Source organism: Plectrocnemia conspersa, unplaced genomic scaffold, assembly GCF_051122295.1.
Source record: "Plectrocnemia conspersa isolate PC_06_02 unplaced genomic scaffold, ASM5112229v1 ptg000013l, whole genome shotgun sequence".
NCBI classification, from domain to species: domain Eukaryota; kingdom Metazoa; phylum Arthropoda; class Insecta; order Trichoptera; family Polycentropodidae; genus Plectrocnemia; species Plectrocnemia conspersa.
Window position 1 is genome coordinate 14,816,611 of NW_028277177.1, and position 18,372 is coordinate 14,834,982.

The following is an 18,372-nucleotide window of genomic DNA, read 5'->3' on the forward strand; positions in this document are numbered from 1 at the left end:
CAAAGTGGTCGTGAAAATTCAATATTAAATATTTATAAACTTCTGTCTCCAATCTATGATGAAAAATTCAAACACGTACAATCAGTAATTGAAATATACAATAGCATTATATATTTTTTGTAATACGCCTGAATCCATTAAAGAAAATAAGCATTTATATATTTATATGCATATAATTACTTTTAAGAACACTCAATATTAAAAACTTATATTTAATTTGAAAATATATGTATTTAAATAGCAATGATTGTTCTTATATTATTTTAGGGTATTACAATTTTCTCAATATTTAATTTATGTAAACATTACTTTTTTTCTTCTGTAAAATAAATATTCAGATTAATCAATGATTTTAAAAACTCTACAACGACAATTTCACAATATTAATACCACGTTATATATTTTTTTTGACGAAAAACAAGCATTTTTAGACCCTCTTAGAATAACTTTTGTAGAGTACTGTTCATCCACTTATGCGTCGTCCTTCGAACCTCTTTAAAAACTTAAAATGTTTGCCCTACAGCTTTATTTTTTAATTGCTATGAGCAGCTGTAATCATTAGCCGCTAAATCATATGAATTAGAATAATAATATAATTTAATTACTTATATCAAAATAGATCCTTTGCTGATTTAAAATAATTTGCTTATAGAGATTATATTAAACACGATCATGTAAAAACGAGCTATTCAAATCGCTTATTACGACACGTTATATGTGTTATGAATAATATTATAACTTCAATAATATACTACATAAGTTGAAACATTAACCGTGATATGTTGTTTTGAAAGCAAGCGGTTCAAGAAGATTATTGCTATGACATTTGTATGTCTCTGGAGAGAACTAGATCGCCTTTGAGGTCTGTAATGATTTATCTTCGCTTCGAAGTCGCAAATCTTCACTTATAATGGTATTTGTATCATAATTACGCAATATCTATAGTATTTAAAATATTAAATAAAAAATATAGCTACCACATTAATTTTCAGAACAAATTATATATCTGTATTTTACGTATATTTTTTTGTCAGAATCTTTTCAGAATATTCAGGAAAATATTGAATATAAATATTAAACACTATACAAATTTTAAATAACACTAATAAGTGGAATACTTTTATCTATTATTCTGCTAATTTTGGTTGATATGATTATTTAATGTAATAATAATACATCTTATTTTCGTCTTATATGAATATTTAAACAATTATAATATAATTTTGTCATTTCATTGAATCTTATTAACTTTTAGTCAAAGCGTAGAATTAAATATTTGTAATAAATATGCTGTATTATATAATCTCTTCAATAATATCTACAATATAATACAAATTGAGCACATAATGGAGATTTTGCGTAAAGTGTTTGCAGTATACGCATTTACGGATATGATTATTAAATTAATATTCAAACAGTAATCATCAAAAGCCTAATATGAGACGACACGGTCCGCACGTCAGAATAATCCATCAAAGGCCGAAAAGGTTTACGATCACTAATTCAATTCGACCATGGAACGGAACGGAGTCAACTTACATAATGTACATACGTACATATATACATAATGTATGTACGTACATATTACTAGTAGTATGTTGTGTAATAATAATATAAATGCAAACACATCGGGCAACGAAAATGCATATTCAACTGCTCAGTTGTTTGTCGGTTTAGTGCAAAACATATTACACAATATATGAATAATTTAATACTGCACTTACTTATACACTAAAAGCGGTGTATGTTAAGTTTTGATGTAGCGGGGAAAATTGAGTATAATTGTGATAAATGGCAAAAATAATTATGATCCATATAGCTAAAAATACACATGCAAATCATCAGTAGTTTTTAACGTACATTGATTCAATAAAATTAATTGCTTATTTTTTCTAAAATTACATTTATGCCGTTGTCCAAACTGCAGTAAATAGATATATTAAAATATTTTATCAAGACATATCTTTATGTGCGTGTTTCTAATGAAAAATGCCATCGCTCGTAGAAAAGAAAATTCTTCACTCGACGAAGAAACAAACGCGTACGAGTTGTTCTCGTATATTTTAGGATAATAGAAAATGACTTTTATGGCTGGCTTGTCATACTGAATAAAGCAAAGGGAGAAAAGAACGCCGGGGAATCGCTATGCCGTTACGAAATTAGGTGCGATTACATTTTTACATATGTAGGTATATAGTTTTCCTCGCGACATCAAAATCGTATACCTATGGGGGAAAACGTGTAAAAAATCTATATAACCTTTAGCGAAATAACATGCTATAAATTTCCCATCCAAATGTCACGTTGATATATACATACGTTTCTTGGTTTTTTCCACGATAACGTACCTAGGACATATGTATACGTACTCGAGAGTTGATCGATGGCTATAAATTTGGGAATAAATTGCTCTGATTGAAATCAAACGGCGCATGAAAAATGTGAATACATCTGTTTCAAACATTAACGTACATATGTCTATATATATTTATATTTAAAAGATGTTTAAAAACTTTATTAGATGGTATATGTATGTATTATAATAATAATTTTAAGCAAAAAGTAAATTACACAATCTATTTTTTTAGCACAAATAAAAAACACTCTCTCATCAACTTGGCACTTATGTCGTTTTGTGAAAAGCGTGATTAATATTATGCAATTTACACAGCAATCCAATTATTAATTTAGTTATTAAATTTAATACTTCACGGTGAAAATGAAGGCAAAATTCGTGCTCCACTTTCGTAAATTACGGGATTTTAGTTATTAATTTTATGACGGGTCAAATGGAGTGGTCGGAAGTTATACCTGAAATCCTTAATTTCAAGGGCAGACGAATTGATATAACGAGGCTCAGCAGAGCTATGAATAATGAAGCGTTCGATCTGATTTATTTGTCGAGGCAATTCAATAAGTAATTCGGTTACCATTGACTTATCTAAAAATAAAGCATCAAGATAATTTGGAATAGTTTTAAAAATATTGTACAAATTTACACTATACTAATCATTTTTAAGTTTAAAATTTTATTGAAGTAGCAAAGAAAATAAAAGTTATGCTATAAATAACTTAAGGGTATAAAAAAACATTAAATTATTTTTTGTAGAGTAAATAACAAATTACTATTTTTTTATTTTATGTACGCTAACTGCACATCGATTTTAATCGATGTGCAGTTAGCCAATCAATCGCAAATGAATTGCAAAAAATAAATATTACTAGAGGTGGAAAATTATAATGAACCAGAATAAAATGGAGTCAATTATATTTACGAAACGTAGAAAAGCTTTGCCACTACTAATCTAGGCTTACACCTGAACTACAAGCTTAATTTTAATAAACACATTTTGGAACTTTGCTCTGAAAAGCTTGCTTTGAGCTTACCTATCTTAACATTTTTCTGTCTGGCTTAGAGTAACATCAGTATTACTTGTTTTTAAACTGCATGCCATTCAAAATGAAGCTATAAAATATATATATAGCACACTTTTTTTATACTAATCTTAAGAAATTTTCAATACAATCAAATCATATTTTCATACCAGAAACCATCATAAAATATTTCGCATAACTAAACTAAAACTATGAGAATGATTATAAACTAGTAAAGTGTATTGTATATAATCATATAATTTAAAAATGAACTATCGTATTGAAATTAACGTTTAATACATCAAAAAAAATATGATTTTAAAATAATGTATGCTTGTATGTTCATTTATACAAGTTTTCTCGTAGTAACATGTTATTATACTAGTGAGTTAATTAGTTTTCGTGAAAGCTTTTCATTATATTTTACTGTATTATAATAGCTGTGCTTCTCAGTCCAAGATGTTTCATCAAAACTAATGTCACATGTAATCAAAGTTTTGAATTTGATTGTGATGTGTATATACCATTATTTTTTATGTAATTGTGGGGATCTTATTCTTGAAAGTCGCGTCAATTGTCGTGACTAAAAATGATCATTCATCAACAATTGAGTGTATAGTGTAAAGGATGGGACTACAAAAATTCCTCGTTACGACTAGAAAAAGAGGTCACATAAATAACACGCAAGGGTTCTCCGGTGCATTCACAGTTGCGAAACGGTCACGGGAAGCAATATATCACTGGAAGACAAAAAGCACAGTAAGACCAAAATATTGCAACGACTGGCTGAATGATCACTGCATGATTGTAATTGATCAGAAAGCTTTGCAGCCCTGAATACTTAATGCTTCCTCCACACTCTCTGGAAGTAGGCCATGGTTGGGCAAGGACGGAAAATATAATGTGCTAATTCGGGGCTACTTCGGTCGAGCTCGGGTCATCCCGCTCTAATGTCTCGGCGACCTCGACCATATTCGGTAGACCTTTGGTTCGGTAACTTCCAGAGAGTGTAGAGGAAGCATAAGGTTCGTCTTCAATGAGGAGAGGACAGACACCGGCAGACACTACAAACCTGTGGACAATATACGGTCATGAAACGGACTCCACCATACGAACACCGCAGTAAGGATCAACCTCCGCTATACTGTCGCACCAATCAGATCTTCCACTGATGAGTACCATACTACTCACATATTGACGGATCCACGACAAAGTTCCACGGAATTTTGGTCCAAGATTATACGTCCACGGCAAAAGATCTAGTCGATAAATGGTCCACACAGCATTAAGTACAAAGACATAACAAAATATTCAAAATCATTTTTTAAGAGAGAGTTTTTTTTCTTAATTTCCTAGTGGTAGAAATTTGCATATTGCAAATTTATAAATATAGGTAAACCAATGAAATTAAATCCGATTGAAAAGTTAAAAGTTTTCGTGATAGTGACAATTTAAAAAAAAGTATATACGCCGCTAAAATCTAATATAACTTTATAAATCTTTAGTTTGCGCAATTTAACCACTTGAAAAAATATTACGATTGATTATTGCTATTATTATTTTTTGATTAGTAAGTGGCATGGACGAAAGCTGTGTTACTTGTCCAATAAAATCCACTGACAATGATTAAAGATAAATTTATAAAGAATTATAGCAAAAAAATAAGCAGGTGTTGAAGAAAGGAAGCGACCGGTCTAAAATTTTTGATACACATTTTTATGGATGGAAGTGACTTTCATTCATGTCTACGATGAAGTTTTAAGTGACAAATTAAAAATATATTAAAGAGGATACGATTTATCTCGCTTTAATATATAAATAGTTTTTAAATATTTTTAACGATCGTTGTACCTAACATATAATGTTAAAAAGTATTAAGAATTATTATATGTGAAACAGGGTGTGTTGGGTGGCAAAAATACATTTTTAGGCTTATGTCAATAATGAAAATAAATAAGTAGAGAATGAAATATAATTAAAAAAAACGGTTCAAACCTCTCTGAATAACGCTTCTAGAAACGTATGTATTATATAAACAATACATTTTTAGAAGAACTTCTGACAAAACAAGGAATTTAACTCATATTTTTTTATATGAAATATTTTTGTAACGAATGAAAGCACGTCAGTTTAGTCGATTAGGACGCGAAGTGATTTAGTCAAACAATGCGTAAGGGCAAGGGTTCCCAGATTTGCAGCGGGAGCCCTTGTGCGATTTATTCGAGCGTGCCCCGGGCGCTTTAGTTCGAGGTACAGAATTGTCTGCCCGGGGCGCGCAAGGCGTTTAAAAAGGTCCTTTCCCCCACTTTTGGGTTTTAGCGTAATCAGGTTTTATTCGGACTCATTACGGATTCAAGTCACTTCAAATGTGTGCGCCGTATGGAGAATGCTAATGGTTATTTGGCACGCGCAAACGTCAAAAAATCCAAAGATTTACTCATTTAAAGAGGTGTCAAAGCAATTTTAAACCCCAGCATAAATTTTCGCCATAGAGTGTTAACTTTATTGTCAATTTTCAATATATTACGCGTTTTGGATAATGGCGTTAGCGTTTTATACTATCGTTCAAATAAATTTGGTAGTTAAAACTGTTCATAAAGGCAGCCACCGTAATTGCTGAAAATTTCCATTCTAATGCGGTCAAACTGCGAATCTATTTAATTGATTTATATTCGATCAGATTAAAACGATGGTCATTTGCGAATACATATAAAATTTCATTGTTTTTCTGCATTATATGATATTTTTCAAGCAATATTTTTACAGCTGCACTTTATAGCAAAATGCATTTAGTTCAATGTAAGTTTTATGGGCATTTAAACGATCAAATAAAATCCACGAATGAAATGAAAATCTTGTTAATATATCGTTATCAACCTTCTATTTTGCAGCAATAAAAATACAATTTAAGTGTTCATATCACACGAACGTAAGATATTAAATTAATAATTAACTACATTGTAGTAAGTTTATATAAATTATTTAAAATAAGCATCTAATATAGCAAAGTTTGTATTTAAGATTAATCTAAGACAATCTTTGCTCTTAAATATAACCTCAAAGAAGCGCAAAAATAAAAAAATACTTCAGCATAATCTACAATATATATAAAAAGCTCTCCTCAGCTCAGTGCATAAAAAGTGCAGAATAAACTTTAGGGATAGCGTGCTTGGTTTGTTTTCAATTTGGTCGAGAGCAAAGTTGGGCGTCTGTAACGCATGCACAATTGAGTTGAAAAACGTTATCCAAGCTCAAGTTTCGAAATATGAGCATACATGTAATTCAATGTCCACTTGTCATCTCTCGGACACCAGAGTGTCATGTCTCGTAAACTTTGAGTCGCTTTGCTTAATTTCGTGACTTATTTCAGAATCGCTGTCATGAAAAAGTTACAGACTGCTTTTTGTTGGCCGTTATCACTTATTACGTTTAATATATCATCTGAATGAAATTTTGGAGAGAGATGAATTTTATGAAATGAGCGAACTTAAATATTTTTTGTAATAACAACTTTTAACGATCTATTATTAAATTTAATAGTTGTTAAAAACAGAAAACGCGGACGAGGTCTGCATTAAAAAACCGCCGATTAAATTTATTGTTGATGTTTCCTCATTGGGGTACTAAGAGCAAATAAAATATATGTATAATATATACTTTATTTGCTTTTAGTACCACATTTATCTTTCAGTACATTTATAAGTAAGTGTTTTAAATGCCACGCTCATGACAATGTAACATAACATTGACAATGACAAGTCAATTCCTATCACATTGTGCGACTATTTTAATGACAATAATGTCATGACAAAGAGAATGAATTTAGACCACCTAAAACGTATTGTCAAAAACCAAATTTGCCTTTAAATGAATCTATCATGACCGTCAATTCAATAACCACATATAATGTCCAATTAAACAATTTTATTTTATTAATTACTAACATTTTTAAACTGCTCAGAAAGTTTGTAATGTGGTAGTCTTTGTTGCTATACGGAATAGTATATTATTTTATTAATTGATTAAAATAAATGTGAAGCAACTAGCATAATTCCATGAATCTAGAAATTTATTTTATTTTAAGTAAAATTACTTTTCGAAACTATCGTTGTAAATATTATTCTTAAAAATAGTTATTTTTTTTAACAAGGGTTAAATAATAAAAATTGCGTATTACTGAATTTATATATCGTTGTAATTTCAATATGTCTAAAAATATTATTTAAAAAAAAATAAACTTTTGGTAAAATTTGCAGCAATATATGCAGTAAAATTTTTGTATCGCTCAAATATTTAAATTGCAAGTTCTATTGGAAAAATATAATGAAAATTTGAGAGAAAAATAGAATAGTCGTTTTAATTATTAGATAAATATTTATAACGCATTTAATAATCTTCTGAAAAAGTATGACCAGCATATTATAAATCACTACAATAAAAAAAATAAAAATTAAAGAATGTGTAAATTTCGTACGTTTCTCTGGCAGTTTTGCCAAGTTTAAGACAAAATTTATTGTTAGCTCGTTTTTCCATATTAATTTTCCGACTGACAGCAAACATGTACTGTCATATTTTTGACATACATATAATAACTCAGAAGCGCCAAAAATATTTCGATGGCGAATGTCAGAAACTAGACCTACAAAACATATGCTACAATTAAGAGATGGCGCTACTGAAATCTGAGATATGAAACTAGTCCTCTCGGATTTGGGGCAGACGGTTTAAGTCTTTTTTGTTACTGCAAATACACCCAAGTAGTATATATTTGCAGTTAAAATAGACCCTGGAAAAGTTGTTAACATTTTATTTTATATATACAAATTACCACATAGATTACTATAAAAAGACATCCACAGATTTCTTGTGAAAGTTTGGCAAAACCTAAGTTAGGAAAACACATATGTAAAAAATAAATAAAATAATACTGTGAACCGTAGCCTGAGGTGATTTTTAGATAGTACGATCTATTAGATATTGATGGAGCATAATGGATTTTTTTGTATAGGCGCATAGTAATGGTCACTATTATACATCAAGTAGCACACACATGAGCTGTGATACAGCAGTATAGTAAAAATATATGGTTGTGTATATTCGTGCGGCCTGCGAAAGGATTATAAGTTTGGGCGGTTTAAGCATAGATTCCAACAAAAATAAGCTAATATATATTAAGATTGATATCTGGTTGACTATTTTCTTTATTTTTTGTTTACGAGTCAGCTACGAATCAACATTTAAAAAATCTATAAATTATATATATATATCTATAATCTTTACAGTTAGCTCGTTTATACATTTCACAATAATATATGTCATAAGTTATTTAAAATAGCCACGATTGTTGACTTGTCGATTGCCCTGGAAAATATCAATAAAAATGCTAATTTTATAATTAAACCGGCATGATTGACGAGTGGTATAAGTAAATACCTGGGCTCGAATCCTATATGGAACATGTATTTTTTAAATTTATATCGTGACTGGAAGATCTAAATTAGTGATTTTTATATATATATAATTTCAAATAATCATAGGTTTTTAGATTTTCCTGATCTCACGGATAAATATCGTAATGATTAATTAAAATCAAGATCGTACATATTAGGTATTGAAATATCACTAACAATGAGCCATATAGTTTATATGTATGTATTAAACAAATAAAAAATTAAATTGCGATTTACGTGGTGTGTAATAATTGAACATTATTTTCTTAACTTTAATTCTATGAACGATAAATAATACTACTAAACGTAAAATCCGATTCCAATCAATAAAATAAAGTTTATATTCGTGTACAAATTGGATATATACATATGTATTACAGATTATTTGAAATTTTACTCAAATGCGATACACTTTTGCGAATCAATTTGGGAATTCGTTCAATTTTATTTTCGCATAAAATGAGAAAATAAAATTGTCTCAAATCTCATCATATACAGTGTGTTTTATAAAAATAAAAATTTGTTCTAATATCATTTATGAAATTAAACGTAACGAAACTGTATTATTTATTTGTATGTATCACTTGCTTTGACTTATTAAAATAATATTATATACGCATACTATTTATGAGCATCCCGTAGTTTATAAACAATCGTCCCCGGAGCGAAAAGTTCTCGAACTAAACCCTGGATCGAAATTAAAACGTCAACAGTGCTTACTAGCTGATATGAATTATTAAACGCGTCATAAATCTAAAAACGGATCTTGTTCGTCGCGAATGTGACATTCGTTCCGGACTGAGATTTAGAGCGTTCTCTGCTCTCGTCGTCGAGATTTCCGCCATTTGGGAATATTCGACGAAAAGCCTTAGGTAGGTAACGAGGGAACCGCGTGGGGAGTGGACACGAAAGGCAGAAGGAGAAGAAAAAAGGGATAAAAAAAAGCGAAAGTAAAGCGAATAACGGAGTCACGCAATGGCGTCGTTATAGCGTCGCTAAAAGCGGCGTTCAACGCCGTAGCAGCTCCGCAGTTAATTCACTCGGTTTTGCGTAGCGTTGCTGTAAATACACACAATATAGAACTATACAAGATCTGAGTGATAAACGAAAATGCGTGCAAACGAATGAGATGTTGAGTAAGTGGCAATTTTTATTTATTAAAATCATATAAAAATAAATAATAATAATGAAAACTGTTTCGGAAGTTGTCGTTTTTCAGATGATGAAATCAAAGTTAAGCAAAGTCGCTACGCTACAATATAATGAATAAGATATATGACGTTCTTGTAAATGTACAATTGTCACAAAAATCATCAGTACTGTTCTGTTATTGATCATGTAATTTGAATACAATTAATTGCATCTATGATATAATTATGTCAGAATTATGTATACATAAATCAAGGATTATTGTGTATTAAAAATTTAATATTGGCTGATTCAGACCATGGATTTAATAAACTGTAGGCAGGCCTACATTTTTAAAGGATGCTAATCTGATTTTATAAACTATTTTTGGTTGATTTAATTTAATTTAATTTTGCGATATTCCTGTTTTTCACTCCAACCATATTGTTGGATATATTCTCGACAGGCTTTTCCCTACTAAGAACCTTGGTGTGACGATTGAAAAGCACCGGATATTCAATCTGCACATCGCAGAGACTCACAGTAAATCGATAAAGATACTCGGTTTTTTATCTTGAGAAATACGCGCTACTTTAAAAATACCTTTTATTGCGCACTCTTTATGATGCCCTAGTTAATAACGCAGCATACTAGAAGCTAGTGCCATTATATAAATTTCTAGCATAATGCGTAAATGCGTTTCAAAAATTTCAGGGTAAATTCCATTGGTAATTATATTTGAAGAAATACGGGCATATCCATTGCTGTATTTCAGTGCTATTTATTTAACATCGGAGCATAATTACGTGCTCTTTATGTGAAACATTTTTTTCCTGGACGTAACGAGGGCTTTTGTGTGGTCTTTTAAACTTTTAAAAGGCATTAATAATTATCCATTACCGCATTCATAAAAAACTCGCGGCAAGAATCAAAGTACGCCGAAGACAATATATTTAGATTCGTATCAAATGGCATTGCTCTTTAGCCGCTAAAATTACATCTAGTGTGTTTTTTAAGATAACTCTACTGGTTGTCAGCAATTCGTTAAAGTTACCTCGAGAGATTGACATAAAATATGTAACACTTTGTCACGTCAGTATAGAGAGAGCAGTGGCAGATCATCAGGAGAACATCAATGGATCATCACGAGCAAAGTACATCGAGCGATCATCATAAGATCAAGACATCACCACTCACTAGAACAACTGACTGTTGCTAATCATTAAAAATGCCACGGACTACCCCTGAACGAACGATTGTCACTTGCCACACCAGCAAAGACTCTTAGAATTTCAAGACATGATTTTTTAACTCTACGATTTAAGTAATTTTCAAATGATCTATAAAAACATATATTCCTGATTTATCATATACACACATACATACATATATATAATAACCGTAAAAAGCAAGACGATTAAACATGTAGAAAAAAATATTCATTTATACATAAGTATGAATGTGCTTAGATTTGCTGTTAAGTTAATTAACTGGAACTTACATGGTTTTTATTATTCTGTAAAAGTTGAAGTTGAACCTATATAACATTTGCAGTAAAAGAAATGGTCACACTTGTATATTATGAAATGTTTTTTTTAAATATTATTTTAAATACATAGACGGCAACAAAATCGAGTCATTAGCAAAAGTGGTTAATATACCAAATGAATCGGTTCACATACTAGTGAATTGGCTTGTCACTTTAACAATTAATTCGTGTAAATTTTACGCTGTGGAATGAACTTAGTTTACGGAATGAATTATGGCCTAATGTTTAATATATATGTATATACATACCTAATTAAAATGTTTCCCGAAAAAAAATGTTTTTTGTTACTTATAATATATTAATATAATTTTTACCAAGAGAGTGATATTAAAATAAAAATTAAGCCTTTCTTCTGTTGTTTCTAAGCTAAGCCCAGGAAAGTTTTAATCAAGATTCCTTTGATCACGAATAGTTTAACGTCTACGATGGCATTTCGTCATTTGCCGAAATTGAATTTTACGAAGTTTATCTTTAATTGAAGCGCTCGCTCTCTGAAAGCTTCCCGGAAGCGATTTCCAGATATTTCCATTGCCAACCCGGCCGCGTTTTCAGCGTGTTGTCCTATTCGGCTAAATGACACTATATATCTGTAGCACTAATGACTGAGTGGAAGTTAACCTTTTCAATTTAACGCAAATGCAGTGGTGCTCTCATAAATGCAAATTAACCCACACACCTAAATGTTTTTATATTAAATACGTACGTATGAATAAATAGGAGCTATATATATATGAATGTCTATTAATATATGTACTATTCTCGCAGAATATATTTCATATTGATTAACCACGATGATAAATTTTGATATTGCCGGACTGTGACATATTTGCAGATTAAATCGTCGCATATATCACTACCAGTAATTAAACTGCTTAATTGATAATTACGTTCATGTTATGGTTATTGCATATCAATGAGTTAATACAATTAAATGCGTTATAAATATATCAATTTGAGAAATATCATAATAATATTTTTTTATTAAAATCTTTTGGTAAAATTTAGTTTATCAAATAAATAAAAAACAACAGTATTGATCACTAATATTAATTTTTAATTTAGATAAAGAATATTAAATAAAAATCAATTTCATTAGATTAGGTTTCACGAAACAAATAAATATTATTGATTAATTATAGCTGCGATTAGTTGCTCTCTTATGCCATTTGCAATAAGTGCGATAAAAAAATAAAAACCGTTCAATATAATTGATTAAAATATGTTTATCTAAACAAATATTTGTTTATCTTATTTGGGTCAAAATTAACAAATAATACTAATTTGCTAATACCTAGAACGGTAATACATTTACCAATGAAAATTTTACATTTTCAAACATTTTTAACTTATTAATTATGTTTATGAATTTACACCATTTATTTAAATTATTTTATGCAAAGAGATCAGCATTTACTATAATCATTTTTAACTTTGTTATTGAAAAGTTTCTCTTCTTAAAAATGTTATTTTATATAAACTATATATCTCATTTTAAAGTACTGCTACTAACTCTTTGTAAGAGTTGCCACTATACGTAACTATAAAATTCAGTTATATAAAATTTTATACAGACATATTTAACCTACTTATATAATTGTATACCGAGTTAAATAGTTTATGTATACGAGTATTGCGTAAAGTTTGGCAGTGCGGTGTTGATGTCAAAAGTTGAAGCGACGGGAAAAGCACAATTGTTTAGCCAGCGAAGATAAGTTAAGTGAATTAGTGAAACGTTCTATCCTTTTGCGGGAGGCGCCTTTTATATTTCAAACGGAATTATTCAGTAGTCCAAGAAGAGCCATCGGGGCAAGATTCTCGACTTGGGAGCGATCCTTGTAGCTGCATAGCTACGCCCATTCCTTGCTTCTGTCTGCCGCTAATTCCCCGCCGTTTGTTATCCCACATTACGTCCTCGCTTAAATCCTCTTAATTATGCAACTGCTCCGGGAATAACCTTACACTTGAGAAAGTATAAATTGTCCCGGGACGGGTCTAGGGGCTTCGGTCACCGACCAGATTCCCTCCTCGCAACGATCATTTTCCTCTAATTGCTCTCGGGCTATTGCCGGGAAACTCTCGGGCGCTACTACTACGGTTCGAGGGCGGTTCGGAAAGTTCACAGTTCACAATGAACAAACACAAAAATCATATTGGAGTATTCTTTATATTATATTTTTTTTAAATCTGATGCAAAGTGGGTGGCACTGTTTGCGTGTTTGATAAATGATACTACTTATGAAGAAGCGTACAATTTGGCAATAAATGGCAAGGAGCACTCAAGAGTCGATTTAAGCGACAAGGGACATGTTGACATTTCGCAGAGTGACAAAAAATATATTTTAATTTTCGTAATATAATATGAACCCCAGATTGTAAAACAAATATTTTTAGAATAACTTAAGCTACTTTAAGTTATCTACATATATAATTAGAACAGGCTCTAAAAAGCATACTAAATATTCGGAAGGTAAATATATAAATTAGGACTAGTAGATACAAAAGCTCTTTACCAGACAGTAGTATGTGTTTAAAATGATTGTATCAATTCCTTATTCCCACAATTGCATGTTTATTTAGTAATTATTTTATTTTTTACATTAACAATGATTTTATAAACTGAAAAAATGGTTTCATAAATTTAAAGCAAAACAAAATTACATAAATGATTATAAAATTATTACATCTGACTTACAGATGATTCATAAAAATATTGTCTATCAAAAAAGTTATAAAAGGATTTTTTAAACGTTATTAAAAGTAAATATTTTTTTATCTTTGTTTTAATTTTCCAAGCATCCCTATATACATATCCATACACATATACATAAAATTATAAAACTCACTTGAATCGTCACAAATTATATATAAAAAAATGTTGTTTGTTATTACTTCAGACCAGAAAACTTATCAAACCGCCCTCGCGCTCAATCCAAAAGTGTTTCGTTAAATATTTTAACCGAGGAAAATAAAGGAGGAATCTCGGCAAATTAAACATTTCATTTTGGGGAGAGGCGAGCGAATTGACGTCGTAAAAAAAGATGAGTATAATTCTTATGAAAGCGTAATGTATGCGCGCGTTTTCCCACTCGTACATATAAGGAGGATTGCACAACGATTAAGTTCGCATAAAACCTCTCCCCCTTATCATAAAAATGTGGTATTATGCCATAAAATCGGGACCCGCAGGTCCTCACGCGCCCCCGGACTGGCTGCGGACCATAACATTACCATAAGCGCCGAAGTCAGCTAAACGTTTACCATAACGATCATCATAAATCGACATCAGCCCCGAAGACTTCCGGACGATGGGCGGGATCAAATTTCGACCAGGGAAAACAAACAATTGCATCCCAATTCATGGACCTTTTAATATTAAAACATACTGCCACTTTTATTTTTTTTATATGCTTCAGTAATGCTATAAAATTATATGCAATAAAAGTATTATTACTGGATTTATTATATTAAATAATAATATTAAAATTTACTCCAGAAACTACTTATTATAGGTAGCTAAACGCTCCTCTTACACAAGCCATCCAGCTTCTCAACAAGCTTGCCAGACACATGAATATTTTCGCAAGATATAATATATATAAATAAAATGAATACACAATTTCATAATTAAATATATTTCCTTTGATCAAAGAATTAACACAAATTAAGACACAATTACGATCACAGACAACTGACACAAATTTAGAAGATCAACTGAAACTGCGAACGTCTATGCTTAAACCAAATATTCAAATGCTTTCCAACAGAAAACAGACAAATCAGCCATTAAAAGTTGGTAAATTGTAACATTAACAAATATTTTTAATTAAGCATGTACTTTATTATGTATATTTATTGTAGATACGTGGCTCGATGACTGAGAGAGAGTTTAAAAAAATGAGATGAAAATAAGAATAAATTAAATTGGATTAAAAATATTCCGTACATAAAATTATTATATAATATAATATGATTCCTTTAAATGTGTATAACATTCCTGTTTTTTTAAACAATAAATATCAATTTATATTTTTGTGATTTTTTCAATAAAAATATACATTGGGGAGGGGGGTGTCAACGTTTTCTTGAGTGCGGCTTTATGTTGAATCAGATAAATAAATATGGCCTTCAGAAATAGAAAGGTTACCCACACCTGGTATAGACCATTGAAAAAAATATAATGTAAATAAATACAAATATCATATTATATGAAATTTTGTTCAACTTAATTATACTTTAGAAATACAAATAACGCATAAATTAGTCAGCTACTTATAACGATAGTTAAATAAACGCGTTTTACAAGCGGCCTGTACTTTTAACGAATAAACGAACAATAAAAAAGCAATCAAAACAAGGTACTTTATGCAGAATATTATCCATGATTTTTTTAATTTGCTTAAACTTTTTAAATAGTACCAAATCTTTAACTGTTCCCATTTTAATGAAATATGTGGTTCACTTTTTTCAAATGATTTTTAATATCAAGGTCAAAAAATTTTTTACGCATACAAAATGCATTGAGATTTATAAAATATTTGTTAAAATATAAATATTGAAAGACAATCTAAGGATAAAATAGAAAGAATTTCTGAAAGCAGTTTATTTAAAACTGTTATTGATTTATTGTTAAACGAATTTGATATAGGGCATACATAATATAAAATAAGCAGCGCTGGTTGCACAATCAGCGAAGATATTTTCACTGCCTCAATGAACATCTCGTCAGTATATATTATGTTATGTTATATATTGAAAATTTATATAACTATAGAGTTAATGTATTATTTTATTTTATTTTTTGTGAAGTTTTATATTTTTAAAATAAAATACAAAGAATAAAATAAATGTTTTTTTTTTTTTTTTTTGATAAAGCTCTAGACGTAGTAAAGATTCAATTTGCATGAGCAAACATTTTTTTTAATTTTATTGCGTTCTAGTTTAACTTTTTTCCATATTATACGGTTTACCCGCTTTTAACTTCATCCATCATTATCGAAAAAAGGCATTGAATTTTACGACCTATGTGCGAATATAAAACGAGCGTTAACCTTGCATATTTAATGAAATTGCCTAAGATCCCACCTAACTTCACCCAAAGGAATACTACATAACCCATGATTTCTATCAGTGTACTTTCGATAATATTTATTACACTCAAAAAATGTTTGGGTAGTTTTATTTACTTAAATTATTAACTTTACCTGTCTGCTTGTTGTGGAAGTCCGGATGCTATGTTTTCATTCAATTTTGACGTCGAACTATAAAAGACTCTTGAAACACTGAAACAAAAATAAAACAAAACAAAGTATAAATCAATTTATCATATTTTAAATGTATATTATATATACATATATTTTAAAAGAACTCTTAATATTGACCTTATAATATAATAATATTAAAATAAGCAATTTAAATAGCATATGTAACAAACATGTTATAAACATTGTATTTCAAACTATAACAAAGACGTTTTTATCATTTATTGTAAAATATTATAAGACCCCTGTATATTTAATCTGAAATAACAATTTCTGCGTCAGTTAAAATATACAATATGTTACCTTTCAGGCAATGGTTTAACAATGAATATTGGCTGTCGGAAAAATGTATATTATTGGAATAAAATTCACAAAATATATATTTTTTATATTTATTTCTACAATAATGAATAAAGCGTGTGTTATAAATCACAATGACTTGTTATAGCTTTTGAAATTTATATTATTTAAATATTACACATTTAATACAAATAAATAATAAGTTATATTTATTTAAATGCAAAATTAACAAGTAGGATAAACTATTATTATATTTTACGTGTGTAATGTCATATATTGCATCTATGTTTTTATTACAGTATTTTGTATGTAAACATAAAATATTGAATTGCATTTTTTGCAACAGTACTAATAACAATACTGTTTTTGTTTTAATTAACTTATGTTTAATCTTTGTTTGTCGATACACTTATTATTAAGTAATAATTAGGCAAATTAGACATGTCAGTGGTATTTTACAAATAATTTATTTTGAGTAGCTGTTTGTAAATTTTTCCTCTATGATAGCTCAGTTTTATTGAAATGGTCCAATGATTAGTTGGTGTTTCTAAATTTTTTAGTTCTATTGAATGTAAATTGGGTGATTATTTATCGAAAACAAAGAACACGAAAGCCATTTAAATTGTATTAACTTTTAATATAATCGCTTTTTGTGGAGGAATAAGTGTTGTGTAATGGGCGCTTAAAGACCAACAAAAAATATAAATATATATGTTATTAATACTGTAGTCCTCCGAATCTTCCATTATCACCTTCATATAAATAAAGTCAATGCGAAATGAAATTCAAACAGTAACGCGTAAACTTTGTAATAAGTTTTTGGACCTCTGTCACGAGAAGGAAAATGAAATTCACTTTGATTGTTATAGTAAGGTCCGGAATAATTTAAAGTCTAGAGTAGTGGAATTCAAAAGGTACTGGGCTAATAATACACAACTACTGATTCGATTCCCCAAGAGAGTATTTTTTTCTTCACAATATAAATTATATTAATAATAAAACTGACCCGTATTACTTTATGACATATAGTAAATAAAAACAATACTTAAATTCTAGACCATTAAACGCGTTGCTGATTCTAATGCTGATAAATCTACTCAACCAACGCTTTTTTGTATCTACATGAGCTCCTCTAATAGCCACTTTGCAGACTTCAAAGTCCGGCCCACATTAAATTTTGTATTTTAATATATTTTCCGATATTAGAATTTAGTAACAACTCTGCAGTTGATATAATCTGCTGTTATAGTGACTCATTAAATGCCATCGTCGCAAAATAATCTAAAAAACTTTCTCAGAAATTTATTGCTTA

The 18,372-nt window shown here is 29.6% G+C and overlaps 1 protein-coding gene across 4 annotated transcripts in view; it reads right to left on the reverse strand.

The window, feature by feature from the left end:
- kek3 (leucine-rich repeat, immunoglobulin-like domain-containing kekkon 3 protein) overlaps positions 1 to 18,372 on the reverse strand; it is a 216,922-nt gene that overhangs the window by 15,721 nt on the left and 182,829 nt on the right. For all 4 annotated transcript variants that reach the window (XM_088201741.1, XM_088201739.1, XM_088201740.1 and 1 more), the window contains one exon: positions 16,704 to 16,781. The gene's annotated coding sequence lies outside the window, so the exon portion shown is untranslated. The remainder of the gene's footprint in view (positions 1 to 16,703; positions 16,782 to 18,372) is intronic.